Below are 21255 nucleotides of genomic sequence, written 5' to 3' on the forward strand. Positions count from 1 at the left end.
TCCGCAACTTGTATGAATGTGTGAATGCACGTCTATGTGTTAGATTAGTGTATATGTCTTAGGTTTTTCCAATAAATTCTTATTCATATTGAAAAGAGAAGTATCTTGTGTTTTGTGCTTATAAATTAACGTCTTGAACTGCCGACCTTGTTACCGTGCTAAAATATAGTGTTTTCACTATAGTTTGGATATTAGTATCCAGTACAGAATTGATGTTATACGGCTCGCTCAATGAATCGCTGGCCGATTCATTGATCCGCTGTAAAACGGAGATTCTGTTCAATCTTAAATGATTCCCTTTGAGCTAAATTGACTTCTGTAGATCCCCTACAAGAGACACCAAAAATCAAATAAATAAAATAAAATTGTACTTAAAATGATAATAGTTAAGATGTTGCAAACATACCATCATTTTAATTGTGCCTGTGTTATAGAATATTTTCTACCACTTTTTTGTAGTGAGTCTTGATATGCTATATATATTGTGATGACAGCTAGTGTGTGGTCACTAGGGGTGTGACGAGAGACTTATTCCATGAAACAAGACGAGACACGAGATTGGGTTCACAAGAACAAGACGAGACAAGATTTTTTAACTTTCCTTAAGAAATCCTCAATGATGAAATATATAGTGAAAATATATTTATTTTTCTTAAAACTGAAAAAGACAAAATGCAAAAAAAAATTAGATGCATTTTGAACTTTATGAAGTTAAACTTCCATTTTAATTAATTATATGCAGTAATAAACAACATTTAAATAAGAGCTTCACAAGTCCGGATAAATTGAGAATCCCAGTTGATTTTAATAAAATGGAGACCATGATTCTCTCACGATTCTGGAGAAAAAAAGATTAGAAAACTGAACAAAATAACATAATTTACTAGTGGTTCTGACAAACTGTTTGTTGCTTAAGTCTTTTAAAAACATTTATTTAAACAAAACAACAACAACAACAACAAAACATTCAGTGAAGGAGTCAGTGTCTAACTTCATTAAGACTTGTTTGACTATTGAAATCTCCCGAATGAATGATTCAAAGACATCAATGACATACTTTTTTTAAACGGGCAGTTGAAGAGGATAAGCCTTACAATACATCCAAGTGTTAAGATACTTTCGTTTTGCTCGTTACTGTAGACAATAAGTGTTTATACCCAAACTATAAATTGTATCCCAGTACTTCTATTATTTAACCCTCTGGGGTTCTTCGTCGTCCAGTCACACTCAGGACCTTCACGGTCAAAAGTGACCGGACCCCTGAAATCATTATTGTTTTTTTTTCAGTAAAATCAATCAAATGTATTTTTGTTCAATAATATTTTTTCTTTTTTTCTGTGGTGTTTTGAGAGAATTTTATGATAATAATGAATATTTATGCAATAATTATGATCTATTTTTTCCCTTTGAATATAATAGAAAATTTTTATATATATATAATTTTTATTATTTTTTAATTAATGCTGTATTTCAGTTTAAAGTAGAGACCTGGCCTATAGAAAACAATTTTTTGAAGTCAGATTGGTGCCATCTGGTGGTGTAGTGAGCATAATTATCAAGCAATGTCATATTTTAACCACTAGGTGAATGTACTGCTCTCAATAGAAGGGCTTGTGAATTCTAGTTGTTTTTGCACATATTTGCCTTTGCCTTTTCAGGTTGTGGATTTTAATATATCATATGAGATTATCAAAGACTATTTTTTTTTTATTATTTGCCAAGTTTTTTGTTTTTTTTGATTGGTTTAACTGGTAATTTGAAGTGCCAGTTTTACTTTATAATACAGTCAAACCTGAACATTGCATTAGAAAGAGAACCAATGGAAAGCATTTTGTTACCCATTGTTTTAATTCTAACTTAAAAATGTGTGTGACTTTTGCATTTTGGATCCAGTGTCTCCCTTTTATTTGATTCATTGATTTTGTTTCACATATTCTCACATTTCTCTGTTACAGTCTCACCAGTCTCATATTTCCCTATATGTGTGTGTGTGTGTGTGTGTGCGTGTGTGTGTCTATTTTGCAACCTTGATGGCTTACAGTCTCATGCTTTCATTGCTGTGCACTTTATTTCTTACATTGATTGCTTCTATTTCACACATTTCCCAAAATTAGCTTTTGAAATGATACACGTTTATTTGTGTGTGTGTGTGTGTTTTTGTGTGTATAAGTGTGTGTGTGTGTGAGTGTATTGTAGTGTTTTGCACTACTGATGTTTTAGAGAGTCACCCCTTCACTGTCGTGTGCTTTTTTTCTGGATTGTGGCTGATTTGTAGATTGTATGCACAAAAAAACTCTGTATTTTCATATTTTTGCCAATTTCCCATTCATTTCCTATGGCCGGTCATTTTTGACCGAAGGCCCCGAGTGTGACTATTTTTTTTACGACCACTTAGACTTTTCAAATCCTGTCCCCAATTTTTTTGTGTGTTCATATACCAAGTACCATAAAAGTCACTAAGTTTCGTACCATTCCGATGAAGCTACGATTTTTAATTTTTTTTTTATTTAAAAAAATCCGGTCAAAAGTGACCGAAGAACCCCAGAGGGTTAAATGTCTGTAACACAGAAATAATGATTATATTGTGGTTAACAAGACTGTTTGTGTTGCTTTTTCTGCGTTCACATTTACCCCGACCCTCTGATTCATTGACATGGGCAGCGACAAAACGTGCTTCTCAGGCTCCACTGACACTCGCGATGTGAAACAGTTCTAACAGACATAGCTAAATCGTTGTCATTCAGGCATTAGATCGCGTGGGTGTTTGAATTGAGATCGCGCCACGAGATCTGAGGTGTGTTCGACTTCATCTACGGCTACAGACGGCGATCAACGAGAGTAGCCGAGAGCAGTCGCTGGCGGAATTGAAAACGGAGCTGTCAAGTCGGAGACTTTCTGCTCTCGTTAGTGGCGCTCTCGTGGTGTTTGCATGCTCTATCACAGATGAAGTGAATTAAATGCAATATTTATCAACTACACAGCCTTTTCAAAAGCGTTTTCATGAGCAACAGAAACACGTTTCATATAATGCTTAATACAGCACCATCTGAACAGGAATAATGATCAACATAAACATATACTATTTAAATACTAATAAAGTGGAGTTATATATGAAGAGTTCAGATGCAAAACCAGCTAAATCCATCTGACGTCTTTCTTTAAAAACTGCATTTTTATCAGGCTCAGATGTATAGGTTTCTATGTAAGTACTGGTACTTCTCATTGGGCTGAGGCTGGTATTTTAGCGAGTTTGAAGTAAAAGTAGTTGATGGACGCAGGGGCGTCGCTAGGGCTAATCATTCGGGGCTGGAGCCCCGAATGTTTTTACTTCAGCCCCGAATGTTCTGCGTGTCTTTTTATAAATGAACGGGGGCGGACGCGCGGTTTCTTTACTTGTAATACTGATGCGCGTGTGACGCTCGCAGTGATTGCAGCGTCTGCAGTTTCACTAAATGAGGACATAAATACATTCATGGATCGCGGAAGCGGGGTTGGGGGGGGACGCCCGGGCCTGGGCCCGGGTAACTTTTGAGGTCTGGTACAAATTATGGCTGTAGACGCATATGGATTATTCATTAAAAGTTCGCGATCTCGATTCAAACACACGCAATCGTATTGCTATATGATGACGACTTCGCCATGTCTATAAAACATTTGAAATCGCAATCACATCGGAATATTTAAACCTGCTTTCCCGCAACCGCTGATCCAGAGAGAGCTCTGGTCATGTAGGTTAAGCTTTATGTTTAAACAAGCTTCACGAGCAGGAGACACGGTATAGACTACATTTCTTTGTTGCAAACATTAAACATTAACTTCAGTATTGTGATAAATGTTCATTATAGCCCAGCACGGGCCTCATATATATGCCCCAGCCCGGCCCTTGTTTATCAGAACAGCTTATCAGAATTCTCGGCCCGAGCCCGTCTTCACCCAAAACACCTTATACTACTGTTTCATCTATTGAAATAGTTCAGTTTTAATGGCAAAGTGATTATATTTCATTTCACTCTTTTGTTAAGTTAATTTAGAAAAACACTTGGAGCATTTTTGTTCATTAAATATAGGCTAAGGTTTTGTGTTTTAAAGTAATGACCAAGTGGTCAGCGAAAGACTGATCCGACACATTGATCAAACACGCACAGTCTGTTTGATCAATTTTGACTTCTCAAATCACGACTTTCCTAAAATAAGATCTATAGATATAGGCCTAAAAGAGTTAAAGTATAAAACAATGTTAGTTTCAACGTTAAACAGATAAATGTGCGCTATTAGACGCATATCCAATCCTTTGTGTGGAGAGTGGAAGCTAAAGCCGAACTGCAGGAAATGGAGGCGCCAGCGCGATCACTTGCATTTTTTTTTCAGTGGAAAAATTTTAAATGTTCCATCATTTTTGCTCGTAAAGGTAATACATCATTCGGAACTGTTATGGGTCTTTTGTTTGTGTGCACTCACAATATCAACAAAACGTCGCAAACGGTGCTTTAATTAAATAAAGAAAACAAACATGCGCTTTCTGTTGCCTCAACAGGAGCTTCACAAAAATTAACGGAAACTCAGCGAATACATACCTCACAGACATGATACATATATCTATAGAAAGCTTGAAATTATTACTTAACGAAACAAAACTAATACTCTTTCACAAAAACAAAAAACTCTTTCAATAAGTAATCTGTAAAGATGCATTTCTCTAAAGGCGCGTCCAAAGTTTGTTGATAAATAATTAAAATATCTCCTTTCTATTTCCCCCGACACATTCATTGTAATTACATTTGCCGGAGCTGTGTGGGAAGTTTCAGCCTATTGGGTGCGCTTGAACGCGGATCTTCCAGCTGCACTGATTTGCTGCTGCTGGCGGAGATACTAAACGCTTCCGGAGTAGGTCTCGAAAGTGAAAGCGAAAGTGTTGTTTCCACCAGCGCAGAAATTTGTTTAAAAATCACAACACAAAATCAACAGTAAAAAATCACCATAATTGGTGTATGTATAAAATATAAAAATAAGGATAAGCCTAGAACAGGCCCGAAACCCAGCCGCGTCTGAATGACCTGAAATTTATAACATTTTAGACATTGTATAAATTGACTCATTTATAAAGTTAAATAAAACATTTTTAACTAATAACTATACTATTAATATTGTTTTTAATATTAAAATGTAGACTAAAATGTAGACCCCCACCCCCCCACATGCTCTTTTGATACGTTCCGCGATCCATGAATACATTAACATCTCCAGAACTGCTCTGAGAGTCACTTCATGAGCATTTCACGGTTTGATTTGAGTAAAACAAGCGTCAAATATACACACAGAAATTTACAGGTATTCACAGGAACCCGTCAAAGTAAAAGTTCGGTTTAACTTTATTAACCATTCAGTATAATGTACGTGCCTACTACTACTACTACTACTATTAATTAATTAATTAATATTTATACAATTATATTTATACAATTTAAAAATAGTAAATCCCCTTTATTAAAATTATAAAATATAATTTTCATTAGAAGATCAATTTATTTAATATTTTATACCTTCATTAAATAACCAGAAAAATACACAACACAGAATTCCATAAGGCTATTGTAAAAATAAATAAAGTTGTTTTTATGCATTCAAATAAACAGACATGCTAAAACATATTTGGTAACAATAAAACGTAAGGTGAGAAAAAATAAAACATTTCATGGGGTGCTAAACGTAATTTTTCTTAACTCTTGATAAACTGACGGTACATTTTATAAGATTCATGGTTTTAATTAATTACACATGATTAATTACATTTTGGATTAATAAAATTAAATTTAACCATTAATAAGAAGTCCAGAAAATTAAAACAGAAAACGAAAAAAAGAAAAAAAAAAAAAAAAACGAAATTTGGGGAAAAAAATAGGGCCCTATTTTTGCATGCAACTATATATTTGCTACAGTTAAAAATACATCTTCAAATTTATTATTTGATTTGTCTAACATATTTTTGTAAAATGTTGTTATAATGTTTTGATATGTTTGCTATTTGCAGTGATTACTATTTACTATTGTTCATAGTGTGACAACGTCTTTAAAACCCAGTTTAATGCCCCCGGACCCCATCCAGGTTCAACCACCTGTGTCTAAAAAAATCTTATGTGTTCTCCCACCCAACACCACTAGCCCCTGATGTTTTGACATCAGCCCCGGATGTTTTAAAATCCTAGAAACGCCCCTGGATGGACGTATGTGTCGAGAGCATTCACTCAGTACCATTATCTCATTTTTGACTGAAATGTTTTTTAGCTTGTTTTGCATCTAAACTCTTTAAATGCTTTTATCAGTGTTTTATGATAAATCTGACTCAACAGGCTCGTTTGAGATGAGCAAATTCTGCGCAGAATCGATCACCGGTGATCACCGGAAGATGCATGCCGGTTAGAAATGTGTCCGAGTTGCGTCCGCCTTGCTCTGATGTCATGCTGACGTGTGCCAAAAAAACTCTCGCGACGGCAAGGCGGCTGTGTCGGATTGAGCAGTCGGGCGCAGTAGCTCTCCACCGACTGCGCTGACCAAAAGCACGATGGGAAACGCCTGGATGCCGCCACAGCTTTAAGCTCATTGGTCCAGACAACCGTGATGTTGCCATTCTTTTCTAAAATGTTTTATTTTTTAATCTAATATCATGTGGTTATGTGTTTAGATTATGCATGAATATTCCCAAACACTATGCCAGTGCGATCTCTGCTTGAGACAGGGGCGGATCTAGAAAATAATTTTTAGGGTGGCAAAGGGGTGGCATGGAGTCTATGAGAGGTGGCAACACCAAAGCAAGCTCCCATGCATAGTTTTTGGGGATTTATAGTCTGACATACACAGTTGTGTTCACAAATATTGCATTACCATTAAGTAGCCTAATCATCTACAACGTTTAACATGGAAAAAAAAAAAAAAATGATAACATTTCAATATCCATCATGGCACCAAGTCAATAAACAACAACAGGTTATAAATGTTTCTTAGCTTCTATCACTAAAAAAGACAAGCGATTTTATTAAATTACTACTTAGATGGTATAAATCATGTTTTAGTGCAAGTTTAAGATGTTAATGTTGATGATTTAATGTTAATTTCCTAACATTAGAGATAAATATATATTAATATCAAAGCACTGAAACTATCAGTTCTGGAAATAATGTTATAATAATAATATTAATAACATAAATATAACAGTAGTAATAATAATGATTTTCTGTTATTAACAGAGGTGGGAATGTCTGTAATCACTCATAACACACTATCAACCATATAATCTATCAACACCTTGCATAGCAAGAGCCTAGCAACCACCCAGAATATCCTAGCAACCAACTAGTAACACTTTAGCAAACATGCAGAACATGTAACTGACCAAACTATTTATGTTTTTAAACAAGACTTTAAAACAAGCCAGCATAAATTTGTCTTTCGAACATTTGAATCTAGTTATTACAGGTATTTTTAAATGATTACACACAATTCAAATACAACAATGCCTTTCCTGCCCAGTGAACACTCATGAGATCAATAACAAAAAAATTAAATTAAATTAAATTAAATATATTCTTATTAGGAATTAATTTGCAACTCAATGTCTATTACAGTATACAACATACATTAAATTACAGATTGCTAATTCAGCAATTAACATTTGGGAAAAAAATATTTTCATTTTACTACTGTAAAGGAATTCTGCAGCACATGAAAAGTTCAAAAACCAAAGAACTGTATATAAACTTGGTATGCACCACAATACAGTACAGTAAAAATAAAATTAAAAAAGTAAATTCAGCAACCTCTGCACATTTGGCTAAATTTCATTACAATATACAGTACTATAGCAGATTCTTGGTCTCATAACACAAAACTATATCTCTAGGTTCTCAGTTCTGCAAAGATGCAGTAGGCCACACATTAAAAAAAGCTGTACAACATGTGCTACAGTTTACTGTACATATAGAATAGTGAAATTTCCAACATCTAATGTACTGTTACTGTACTAATTATACTGTATGTGTAAGTATAACACTGTAGATGATGTGTTAATTTCTCTCCTCTCTCCGTTATTGGATGCAGAGATTCTGACTGCTGTGTCATCAGTTTTGCTACTTAATGTTTAACTTATTAATTGTTAAACTTTTTGAGAAATGTGTCTTTGTTTTGAGAACTGAATGAATGGATTGGGAAGCCAACTAAAATCATTTACATTTTGTTAACAATCGAGAAAACTGCAATACGACCAGATGCTTACCTAACTTTTATTCTGAGATAATTCTGGGGTGGGGTGGCACAGCTTTTTCTTAGGGTGGCAGTTGCCACCCCGTGCCACCCCGGTAGATCCGCCCCTGGCGTGAGATATGTCATTGCTGTCATATTTCTATAAAAATCAAAAATACACGTTTGTATTAAAGTAAAAATAGATTACAAATACGCTTTTCATACGGAATTAAATAGGAAGCACTTTGAGTGTCTTGTTCGTCATATCTATTTTCATATAAAACCAACAGAGCTGAACTTATATCATGTTTATCAGCAACACAGCACGTGAGTGTGATAAGGCGATATCACCTTTGATCTCGTAAGTATCTGTTCTACTTCGAGAGGTCAGAACTGTCCGTCTTGACTGCACTTATTTCACTCCTCCTCTCACTGCAGCCGCCTTGCCTACATTTTAGGTGAGGCAAGGCGCATCTCAAACGAGCCTATTACACTAGGGGCAGACAACTAGCTAACCGGCTAAAACGAAAACACATTCCTCTGATATCCACGGCAACGGAGGAAAGGGGCGGGCTATCGACCATGACGCATCTCATGGGGCATAAACTACAGGCTTATATATGGAAGGCCGGATTATTAAAAATGTCTTTACACGTCACGTGTACAGACGTTATAACGCGTGTACACGTAATTGCGTCTACACGCGTTATTTCGTGTACAGACGTTCTGACGCGTAGACGCGTAATTACGGGTAGACGCGTAAACACAAGATTTCCGGTGTCAAAATAAAAGTCACATCCACTAGCGCGCAAAACCATGCGCAAAACCTACACTGTGTTTATTTATTGATTTATTTGTGTATTATTATATTTATTATTATTAAGTACATTTTGAGGCAAAACATAAGGTGCCTTATAAAACATTAATATAATAATATTAATAATGTAATATAATTGTAAATAGTTATTTGTTTATTATTATTTATTTCCCGTTTCTTGTTCATGATATATAAAATAATGCTTGAAACTTAAGGGCGTTTTATATGAAATACACTTTAATCACAAGATTCAAAAGAAATGTTTACTCCAAAGCCAAAAACATGTGCAGTTTTCTATATGAAAACTAAAAACATTTCAATAAAAATCTAAACATACACACACACACACACACACACACAGCAGCAGCAGCAGCATAATTTTAGAAATAATTTTATTAAGTGAACAATTCACTCTTAGGCCCATTTTGACAATCCTGGTTGTCCTCCATGCTAATCTCGTTGTCTGGTAGTGCTGCTGGTCTGCAGATGGATACTACAGTCTACAGTTTTATGTTGATTATTTGTATTACTTATGATGGATGTACCCTATGTTGTTGGATGTTCCCTATGGATGTTCCCCATCTTGTTGTGTACAATTTTGCAATTAAAAAAACAGTTCCTCGATTGTGATTGGTTGAACTGTGTTCAAAGTTGTTGCGTTCAATACACCTGTGAAAAAATATTTATTTAAAGTTTTTATTTATTTATTTTAAGTATATTTATTTTATGTTATTGTTTTTACAGAAGCTAAACTTTTTTTTTATTATTATTATTATTAAAGCTTATTGCTTTATTGAGCGTAATATTTTTCACAAAAACTCATTCAATAAGGGGCAATGGCCATATGTTAAATTTTGGGATCACTTAAGCAGTGTAAACTTTTTTCTTTCCACCTGTATTTTAAAATGTATTTCGTATTTTAAATAATTTTAATAAATATGTATTGTTACATGTGTAATAAAGTTTGTAAATTATATTTTTAATCAAAATAACTATTTTAATATATGTCACTGAAATTTAGAGTTATTTATGATTAAGTGGAAAATATATAATGTGCGGACCAATCGCAGGAAAATGTTGAAAAAAGCGCGTTTTGTGAAACTCCCGCCTATACTATGTTGTAAACGAAGATGAGCTCCAGAAGGGATCCTATGGTTAATTTAATACAAAGATTTAACGTTGCTGCTGATAATGCCATTGGAAATTTGATAAATGAAAGTAATGTCCCATTGGTTGACAGGTATGTGGTAACTAAGTGAGCGCATTCTTGAAAAATGCGTTTACAATTATTCACAAAATTTCTCAACGCCATGACTCCTCTAACGCACGTATTTTGAAATGCCGCCTCCTTCTAGGTCTTAATACGACGTCATTATCATGTGACTAATAGATAGCGCTGACATATCCAGAAAGAGAAAATGACGTACCGCCAGGTGCGTTAGTGCGTATTTTGGTATGTCACTTTTATATGTATTATTAATTATTGACAGGTCATTATGTATAGATTTACGTCACTATTATATGTTTAATTAATTTTATGCAAATTTCGATGTTTCCGGCCTTGCCATTGGCCAAACATTAACGTCTGTACACGAAATAACGCGTGTAGACGCAATTACGTGTACACGCGTTATAACGTCTGTACACGTGACGTGTAAAGAAATTTTTAATAATCCGGCCTTCCATTATGGAACGCCATTGGGGACAATACCTATTATATGAAACGCGTGAAATCTGGACGCATTAACACGCAAAGTTTGTACGTGTCTTTTTGGTACGTGTAAACGCGAACGTTTTGTACATCTATACACAAATTTTTTTGTCGTGTTATTTAAAGACACGATCGTTTGTATCGCCTTAACGTAACATTTTTTGCCGTGTATTTTTGTTACGTGTTTCTAGACGAACGTTTTCGTCGTGTAAACATGACATTTTTGAACGTGTAATATTTCTAAGTCTTATTTGATGTGCGACATACTAATTTTTCTGTTTTAGTTGAACTGGTGATAATTTAGGGTCAATGATTAAATACACTCAATGACTGCATGAATTAACATTATATTCTTTTGTAACGTTAAAGGAATTTGTCCTGTAGGTAAAGTGAGTGGTCTCGGTGATCCAACGACCACATTTCCCCTCTGATTAATACATTCGAGGTGTCCACTGCAAATAGCCTACTTGTTGGCAGAACTAAATACACTAGGCCAGTCTAACGTTACCCTATATGTGGAAAAAGTCACCTCTTTAGTCAGCGGTTTCTGTGGCGTAACGTGTAAAGGGAGACCAGGGTTCTATTCCCACTGACAGCGCTTTTTTATTACTTTACAGTTAATAAACGCATTTGTTTTCAATAAAAATGATTTGACTTAAAATTCATTTTAATTCATAAACGTTACATTTAGGGTAAGGTTAGGGGTAGCGCTCTTTAATATCTCAATAAGTTAAACCATGATTTTAATATTGTTTTATAAATATAATGATTTACTGTCAGTTATATTGCAGGATGTTTAATGCACAACAATACTGAGGAGCAAATAGTAACGTTATCTCTCACTATTTATAAGTAAATAGCATCTAAATGTCTACTGAATCCACAACTGTTGCTATTTACACTTGGGATGAGATGACACAGCACTGACATCACAACCAACGTATAAATGCATCATTGACTCTAAAGTTTTACGCTTGCCTATGTACATGCCAACGTAAAATTATGATCTCATTCACGAACAAATGTTACGTGTGACGTTTGCATAGGTATTTGCTTACCTAACAGCACGTCATCCCTCACGAAAAGAAATGTCGTCTGATGTTTATATACGTATACAGCAACGTGCCATCCCATCACAAATGCAAATTAAATCCTAAATAGAGCAACGCTATTGGCTGTTGTGCAGTCTGACGCGACACCCGAACATATACTTCGTATTTACGCGTACAAACTTTGCGTGTTAATGCGTCCAGATATTATGGAAGGCCATTAGGGCCAAAACGTGTTGTACAAACGCGTTAACGCGTAACTACGTGTTAACACGAAATTACGTGTTAACACGAAATTTACGCGTTAACACGCAATTACGTGTTAACGCATAATTTACGCGTTACACTTTGGAGTTTTAGCACCACCTTTTGGTGTGGCGTTCTGTTCAAGCACACCAACACACATTTATTTATTGATTGATTTATTTATTTACATGCTAAATTTATTTGTCTTTATTTAAAAATGTACATAAAAAAATACAATTATTATATTATTATTATTAAATTAAGAATTTATTTTTTTTTATTTCATTCATTCATTTTCTTCATAATATTTATTAATAAAATAATTAAAATCTTCATCACTTATTATCATCACAGATCATTATTCAGATAAACTTTATTCAGATTACCTTTATCTGTGTACACTTTTTAAATACATTCATTTTGCTATAAAGGGCTAAATGTGTATATATAGAAGTTATTACTCGTTTAAAGTTGTTGTGTTTGTACTTTTAGTATTTTTTTGTATTTTTCACAGTCATGCCAAGGGGGCACAAACCCATGCAGCCAAGCAATGGAATGCAAACAGTGCAGCATATTACCTTTTTTAATCTTCTGTATAACGATGTCATGTAATTTGTGTACTTTGTGTACATTTTTGATATGGTATAATTAATATAAATGTGTAAAAAAGCATTCAGTTTACTTCATCACTGGCACAAAAGATTGCATATATGGTCCAGAGTGAGCTTCATTGCATGCATAATTACGCTGTTCACTGTTTATAATCTGTGACAGAATTGAAAGATCAATCAGTACGTAAGTACTGCTTCGATAGCATCCTGATCATCGGTTTGAGCCAGACGAGTGCACTCCCAAAATGCCCTTTCGCAATCTAAAAGAAATTGTCTCAGTGCCATTAACGTACTGCTGCTATGTAAACCGCCTTCTTCTTCTTCTTCTTCTTCTTCCAATAATACTTTTTCCCTTCCCGCCAAAAGTTTTTTGCCCCTCCTTAAAGATAGGCGCGTCAGATGAGGTAAGTGTTCAGTCACAATCTAATGAATAATAACAATAATACGAAGGTGCGCATCAGCATATTAATAGTAATAAGAAGGATTACAAGCTGTTACGACAGGCAATGTCAACGTGACATCACCCCTTCGTTTTACTTGAATTATTCATGATGTTGTGACCTAAGTACTACGCTGAGCATGCAAGTTTACTTAAGCAGCCATCATGTGCCAGGGACATTGACGGAAAGGTAAATCACACGGAACAGCAAAAAACAATTTAAAGAGAAGCAGCAGAAGACACTTTTTGCTGGGATAATGGCTTAAGGAATAATCCTGCGACCGCACTTCTAGACGAAACAACCAGGCATGCCCAGATGAAGAGGATAACAAGGTAATATTTCATGAAAAAGCTGTGTTTTAGATCAAATTAATTAATTTAATAAGAATAACGCTAATGGCATAGTATCGTGTTCTGTATTTTAATATTACAATTTATTTAAATTCCTTGTTGATCCGACCTTTATCTATGATTTTACATTTTTAAAAATGTCATTATTAGGCCTATATTTAAAACTATATTTCATTCTGATTTCAGTTATTACTAAAACAAGCCACTTTTGATTCATTTCTTTGCCCTTAAATGATTTTTCACATGTCTATGCACCATATAATGTAAGGACACTCCTTGTCACATGTGGATCAAAGTAGGGGTTTGATGACTTGTTCAATTATTAAATGAATATACTTAATGGTTGTTAAAAATCTCACTTATTTGGTAACAAAAACATAACCAACCCTGGGGCATTGATTATTGCACTAAATGTTTAATAGTTATTGCTTTATTGCATTAAATTAGTGTATCTAATGTCATTTGAAGGTATTAGATAAATAATTCTAATGTATTCCAAATTCTACCCAGTGGTGTGTCAGGTACTTTAACCCTTCTAAGAAGGGGTGACAAAATGTAGGACATGGTAGCAACATAAAGACCTTATTTATATCAGCTGCTCATTCGCACAAGCTAATGGTATACATCTCTTCTGTTTTCATTAAAAGATTGAAGACTACGAGGTCTTAAAGTCTACAGCACTGCCTGCTCCATCTTCAGCAATGGTGAAAACAGCCAAAGCCCAAGGACAGCTTCTCGCAGCACCCCTACTTTCACCGCCTTGATACATTTCACACAGACATGTACCTGGAGGGAGTCTTAGGCCCTCACACATAACAGTACACAGGGAGTCTGTTGTATTCTGCCCCTTTTACTTAAAACATCAAAGAACTTGTATTGAGTCTACTTCAAACTAGAATGGAACTAAACTTTTGTGTTGCTGGAACCACTTCTTTTCTTGTATATAATACACATTTTAGCAACTGAGAACAGTTACAGTCTCTGTAATAATGTTATTTATTGTGATTAAATGTGAAAAAGGTGTCTTGAGTGTGAATGTACTGAACTTTGTGCATTGTTTCGCAGAGCTTTTCAAAGTTATTTCATCATAAAAAAATTGTAAAGGTGTTATGAAAAGGCTCTTTTTATCCCTTTAACTTATATCTCTACTGTGCGGTTGAGCTAACTTTGATAGGGAATAAATCTATAAAAAGGAAGGGATGAGAGAGCAATCTTTCCACAGCTATACTGCCCCATCTCTGTGTCTGTAGTTACTGGTCAATCATCAGATAATAGGGTCAAACAAGCAATCAAGGAAGTAGGGATAACACCATAAAGTTGTTGCAAATAGGTAGAGGGTAAAGAACAGGAATATAGCAAAATATAAGAGAAATGCAGAAATGTTTATTTATAATAATTATCCATCATGCATGACCGTACGGTTGATATGTCAGTAAAAGACATTGTATAGCATATATATTGCCATTCAACTATATATATATATATATATATATATATATTATATTATACAGAAAATATATATAAAAAAAATAATTTTATTATTTAAATAATTATTTAACTTTGTGGACACTGAAGGTTATGAGATGTATCCAAGATACTAATAAAGTTAAAGGAATGTTTATTATTGCAAAATAACTGAAATAGTAAAAAAAAAAAAAAAAACAGCTTGAGGCAAATTATTAGATGTCTACTAATAAGAATTTTAAGTTAACTAATTTTTTCATTACCTCCATTTAGGGGTGAAAGTTAAAGGGTTAACAAATATTTATGGATAGCTGTTGAATTATGAGAACAGGATATATTTTATTTAATGTGTCAGTAAAGCAATATGGCTTAAAAATGACAGTATAAGCATGCATAAAAAATACTGTTTTGAAAAATGTGTAATTAACCTTTTGTGTAATTGTGTAATTAAAAACGAAATATAAAAAATACACTTAAAAATAAGAAAATTAAAAAATGCTTATGTGCTGTAATGTAATTAAATGTACACCTAAGTAAAATTAATTTAAAAATTAAAATTCATTAGAAAACAACCACTAGATGGTGTTAAAGCTCAATGCCAGCACAAAATTTCGTGTTAACACGTAATTTCGTGTTAACACGTAGTTACGCGTTAACGCGTTTGTACAACACGTTTTGGCCCTAATGGCCTTCCATAAGATTTCACGCGTTTCATATAATAGGTATTGTCCCCAATGGCGTTCCATATTCCATACTTATATACCATGACGGAACGCTTTTTCATTGGCTACATTTTTAATGATTGTGACGGTTTAAACATGTCACCAAGATCACTACACATTAGGCTCGTTTGTATGGAACGCCAAAAATCTACATATGTAACAATACAAATACCAAAAAATAATTACAAAAAAGGTAAAACATTAATTTCTAACCACTCCCACTGATTAACCAGCTGCTTGTGATTGCCTATTGATTGTTTAAGAATACTTGTTTGAACTTGTGATGTGTATCCTGAAGAAGGCTGTGCCGAAATGCGTAGATCTACACTTTTAATTGTTTTAATGATGTGGCCCAGTCCATTAAAGGCTTTTTTTTTCTACAGGAGTGCTTACCTAACTCTGTTATTAGTTTCCGTGATCGGCATCTTCTGATTGATTTCATGCTATTATTGTTTCGTCGGATACGGCAAAAAGGCCTATATCCATGATGAACGTGGTGCGAGCGGTCAGAGAATCGGATCACCAAACAATTACGCGATGAATCTCATACATATGCGGGATTAGATGTTTCAGAGGACTTCTGAGCCAAAAAGCAGTAATTATCTGATTCCAGACAAATGTAAAACAATTCGTTAGTGAACTGGGCAGAGCTTTGTGTTTTTGACTCAATAGAACCGGTTAATAAGAGTCAATTGTTAATGAAGTCGAATGCTGCGTGCGCGTGCAACTATCGTGCACATTTTATTGAAATTCATGTTTTTTTTGCCAATATTTTGCGTTACGCTGTCATCGCTGCGGCTGAAAAGTAGCACATGAAACACTGCTTACATTTATATTTTATTCTGTGATAATTCTGGGGTGGCAGTTGCCCCTGCTTGTTCATCATATTTATTTTCATATAAAAACAACTGAGATGAAATTATATCATGTGTACCAGCAACACAGCACGTGAGAGTGATAACGCGATATCCGCCTTTGATCTGGTAGGTGTCTGATCTACTTCGAGAGGTCAGAACTGTCCTTCTTGACTGCACTTATTTCACTCCTCCTCTCACTGCAGCCTCCTACTCTAGCCTATATGTACAGTAAACTGTAGAACATGTTGTACACCTTCAGAAGTGTGACTGTCAAATTTTATTTGTAACCATTTTTTTTTTTTATGTGTAGCCTACTGCATTTTTGCAGAACTGAGAAATGACTACCTAGTTGTAACGGGACTCCGGGGAAGCGTGTAAGATCCAGATGCGAGCTTTATTAAACAGATCGTAGTCAAGACAAGCAGGGTTAATCTCCAAACAAACAATAAAACATAGGCAAAACAAAAGTGAAATCCAAATAAGCAGGCAGAGTCCAAATACCGGTGAGCAGTCCAAAAGTGACAAATAAACAAGGCAGTGGAACAAGGCAAAAACTATGGCAATGAAACAGAACAAAACAATGGCAAAAACAAGGCAAAACTATGACAAAAAAATAAAACCGTGGAAAATAACAAAAACAAGGCAATGAAACTAAGGAAACCGCTTAGTAGAGTCCACACAGCAAAACAATACTTCGCCGGGGCCTGTTTGGTTTAGGCCTCCTTATATGGCCACCAAACAGGAAATAACCAATGAAGCAGCAGAGGGAGTGGTAACAGACAGTTCATGAGCAAGGGCTCCCTCTGCTGGCATGGCGTTACACTAGTCTTGTGTCAGAAAACCAAATAGTATTGCATACTCTAATGAAATTTAGCCAAATGTGCAGAGGATGCTGAATTTAATTTTTTTTTTTTTTTTTTTTTTTTGCTGTACTGTATTGTGGTGCATACCGAGTTCATATACAGTTCTTTGTTATTTGAACTTTTCTAGTGCTTTTCATCTGCTGCAAGATTACTTTACAGTAGTCATTTTTTTTCCCAAAAGTTAATTGCTGAATTAGCAATCTCTAATATAATTTATGTTGTATACTGTAATAGACATTGAGTTGCAAATTAATTCCTAATAAGACTTTTTTTGTTAGTGTTATTGATCTCATAAGTGGTCACTAGGCAGGAGAGTCATCACTGTATTTGATGATTTAAGAATACCTGTAATAACTAGATTGAAACAGTTGAAAGACAAATTTATGCTGGCTTGTCTTAATGTTAATGCTTTGTTTAAAAACATAAATAGTTTGGCAGTTACAGATGTTTGCTAAAGTGTTGCTAGTTGGTTGCTAGGATATTCTGGGTCTTTCCAATGTTAGGAAATTAACATTAAATCATCAACATTAACATCTTAAACTTGCACTAAAACATGATTTATACCATCTAAGTAGTAATTTAATAGAATCGCATGTCTTCTTTAGTGATACAAACTCAGAAACATTTACTTTATAACCTGTTGAAGTTTTTTTTTTTTTTTTTTTTTTTTTTTATATTGTTTATTGACTTGGTGCCATGATGGACACTGAAATGTTGTTATTTATTTTTTCATTTTAAACAGTATAGATGATTACTTAGTGGTAATGCAATATTTGTGAACACAACTGTGTATGTCAGACTATAAATCCCCAAAAACTACGCATGGGGGCTTTCTTTGGAGTTGACACCTCTCACAGACCCCATGCCACCCCTTTGCCACTCTAAAAATTATTTTCTAGATCCGCCCCTGTGAACAAGACCCTCAAAGTGCTTGCTATTTAATACCATACAAAATTTATGTACGTATTTATGTATTTATCATCCATTTTCACTTTAATACAAACGTGTTTTGTTTTTTGTTTTTTAATGGAAATATGACAACAATCACATATCTCACGCAGACATCGCACTGCATAATTTAAACACATAACCACATGACATTAGATTAAAAAATAAAACATTTCAGAAAAGAACGGCAAGATCAGGGTTGTCTGAACCAATGAGCTTTAAGCTGTGTCGTCATCCAGGCGTTTCCCATCGTGCTTTTAGTTAGCGCAGCCGGTGGAGAGCTACTGCGCCCGACTGCTCAATCCTATGGCGCGTACTCCATGCCAAAAATTCATCGTTTTGGCCACCAGATGGCCCAATACATCAGTTTCGGGTAATAAACCTCTTCTAATCGAGTTAAGAGGAAAGCATTGGTAAGCAAAACTTCCTTTCACCATCACTTAACAATTAAACCATACATATTTTCATCATATGATTACAACTCCAATACATCTCAGAGTAATGATAAATATGTTTCTATTTTCTTTTAACCTCTAGCAGATCTGACGTCATTGACCAGAAGAACAACAGAAGCCGCAGCAGAACAGTGGTCGTCATTTACTCCTGACATCTGAGCCGCTGAAGATGCAGTAGATTACATTTGTTTGTGAACGGAATGCGCCTCCCGATCTACATATATCCATCTATGTTTGCCAGCTTCACTTACAGCAGAAGTGAGTATAAGGGTTTTTTTATGAAAACCTTTGTGCTTTGTGATCGCCTTTCCTTATAATGTGGTAGTTAGGAAGTTTAGCGGCTAAACGCGGCTAAATGAGACTGAAGTAAACAAGATCATCTTTCCACAGAGAGAAGAGAGGGGCGGGGTGAGCAGAGCTCATTTGCATTTAAAGGAACAACCCCTTAGAATGAGATGATTTTTGCAGAGCTAATTTTGACAAGGTAAAAAGGGTGTTGTTTTACAAAACCATTGAGAATTTTTAATCAAAGTATATTAGAGACTTTTCATTAAGACCCTAATGAATCATATCAACTTGTGGAAAATGGGCATCTGATGACCCCTTTAAAGTGTTTTCTGTTCCAAACCTCCACAGAATCAGATCATCATCCATCATTTAAGTAAGATCAGAGTTTAGAGTGACTGAATCTCCCTCCATCATTGATACTGAGTGCACTGCATCTGTATCAGCAAACACACCTAATAAACAGTCACAGATTTGATGATTTACTTCCACACAGAACAAAACTGCAGCCTGGTTCAATTTTTAAAGGCCTTGATTTCTGTTAACGTTTGCCAAAAACATACTCTGCTTTTGTGTGTAAACAGGCACAGCCTACAAGTTGTAGAATATAATAGCATCTGTCATCAGTCCTTCTTCAAATTAATCAATAATCATTTCATGTCAGAGACAAATTTGCTGTTATTGCACCTGGCTTATATTTTTCTCCTGTGGTTTAAATTAGATCTCACAATAATTTAACATCTTTTATCTTGAAAATCCTGTGGCTGATTAAAAACTACTTTTTTGGCACTGTATTACATCTCTGCAAATACAATCTATCGGATAAAAACTAAAGCACAAAGTGATGTCTTAAAATGAATATAATTGTAACTTACCAACCAGAAGCCACAAGCAGAACAAAACAAACATTTGAACCATTTTTAGATAAAAAGCACTTGAAGAATGTGAACGTGTATGTGACAGATTGTGAATTAAAAGGATGGTGTTAAACTGCGTGATTCATCCACCAATAATATTTGAGCACCACCCACTCACTACACAAGTACATGCTCTTATTGCATGCATTGGTTATAAATATAATCTTTTATATTATTTTTTGCAACAATAATATAATTTCAAATATTTATTGCATATTCAATATTTTGCTCATAAAGTGTGAAATGGATTGTCACTAAGATTTTCCGTAGCCATCAAGCAGATTACCCGCACACAAACCACGTTTGAATATAGTGATGCAAAGGCTATTTTTTTTTTTCTTCAACAAACAGATCAAACCACATTTCTGTATACATAGGCATAGACAGAAGGTTTCACTTTGACTCATATATTGAAGTAGTAGCTATTATTAGATGCGTCACCCATGGAGGTTCTTGCTTTGTTGCTTTGTATGTGCCTTTATATGCAGAAAATACATAATGGAGAAAAGGGACATGATAACAGACATGGAAAGATTATGACTAACATATGGAATAAAGAACTTACTGGAAAGCAGAGGGAGTGGACAAGGAAGGAAATACTTGATCTGCTTTTTTTTTAGTAAATACAAGACTAACGATGAGAATGACATGTAGGCAATAATTAACTCCAGAAGATGGCAGTAGTTGCAACACCAAGGATGGAACCTGTTGTTAAAATACATTGAAGAAGAAGAAGCTTGGATGCTTTGCCTGCATCCCAAAGTGTATACTGTCCACCCAAAATTCTATATGATGGTGGTAGTATTTTTCAATATTATTTAGGGCAGATAGGGTGGATAGTGTGCACATTGGGATGCAGGGTTTTTGTGTATCCCACAGTCTATGGTGTATCCTCATATTTAAATGTCATGCTCAGATCTGTCTGCACAGTTCTGCATCAAATAGTGGTGGCGAGATGAAGCTTCATAAACCTATATAGCTTTCCAGCCAGATGTGTTGAAAAGTGGTTCGTGCTAGGGACACCTGCTGGTTGATCCAAATAAGGAGCAGGAAAAAAAATAGGTTTATTAGTAATAATTGTAACAAAATAAGAAAGATACAAATGCATAAAAAATGTGTGTTTTTTTAGTACTGTCCTGAGTAAGATATTTAACATAAAAGACAAAAATAGCTGTAATTATTAGATGAACCCCCCTGAAAAGTTTGGGAACCCTTGTCTTTTTTTTTTTTTTTTTTGGGGGATGCTTGTTAATGAGTCTCTTGTTTGTCCTGAACAGTTAAACTAAGC

This window comes from Labeo rohita, chromosome 22 (genome assembly GCF_022985175.1).
Source record: "Labeo rohita strain BAU-BD-2019 chromosome 22, IGBB_LRoh.1.0, whole genome shotgun sequence".
Lineage (NCBI taxonomy): Eukaryota > Metazoa > Chordata > Actinopteri > Cypriniformes > Cyprinidae > Labeo > Labeo rohita.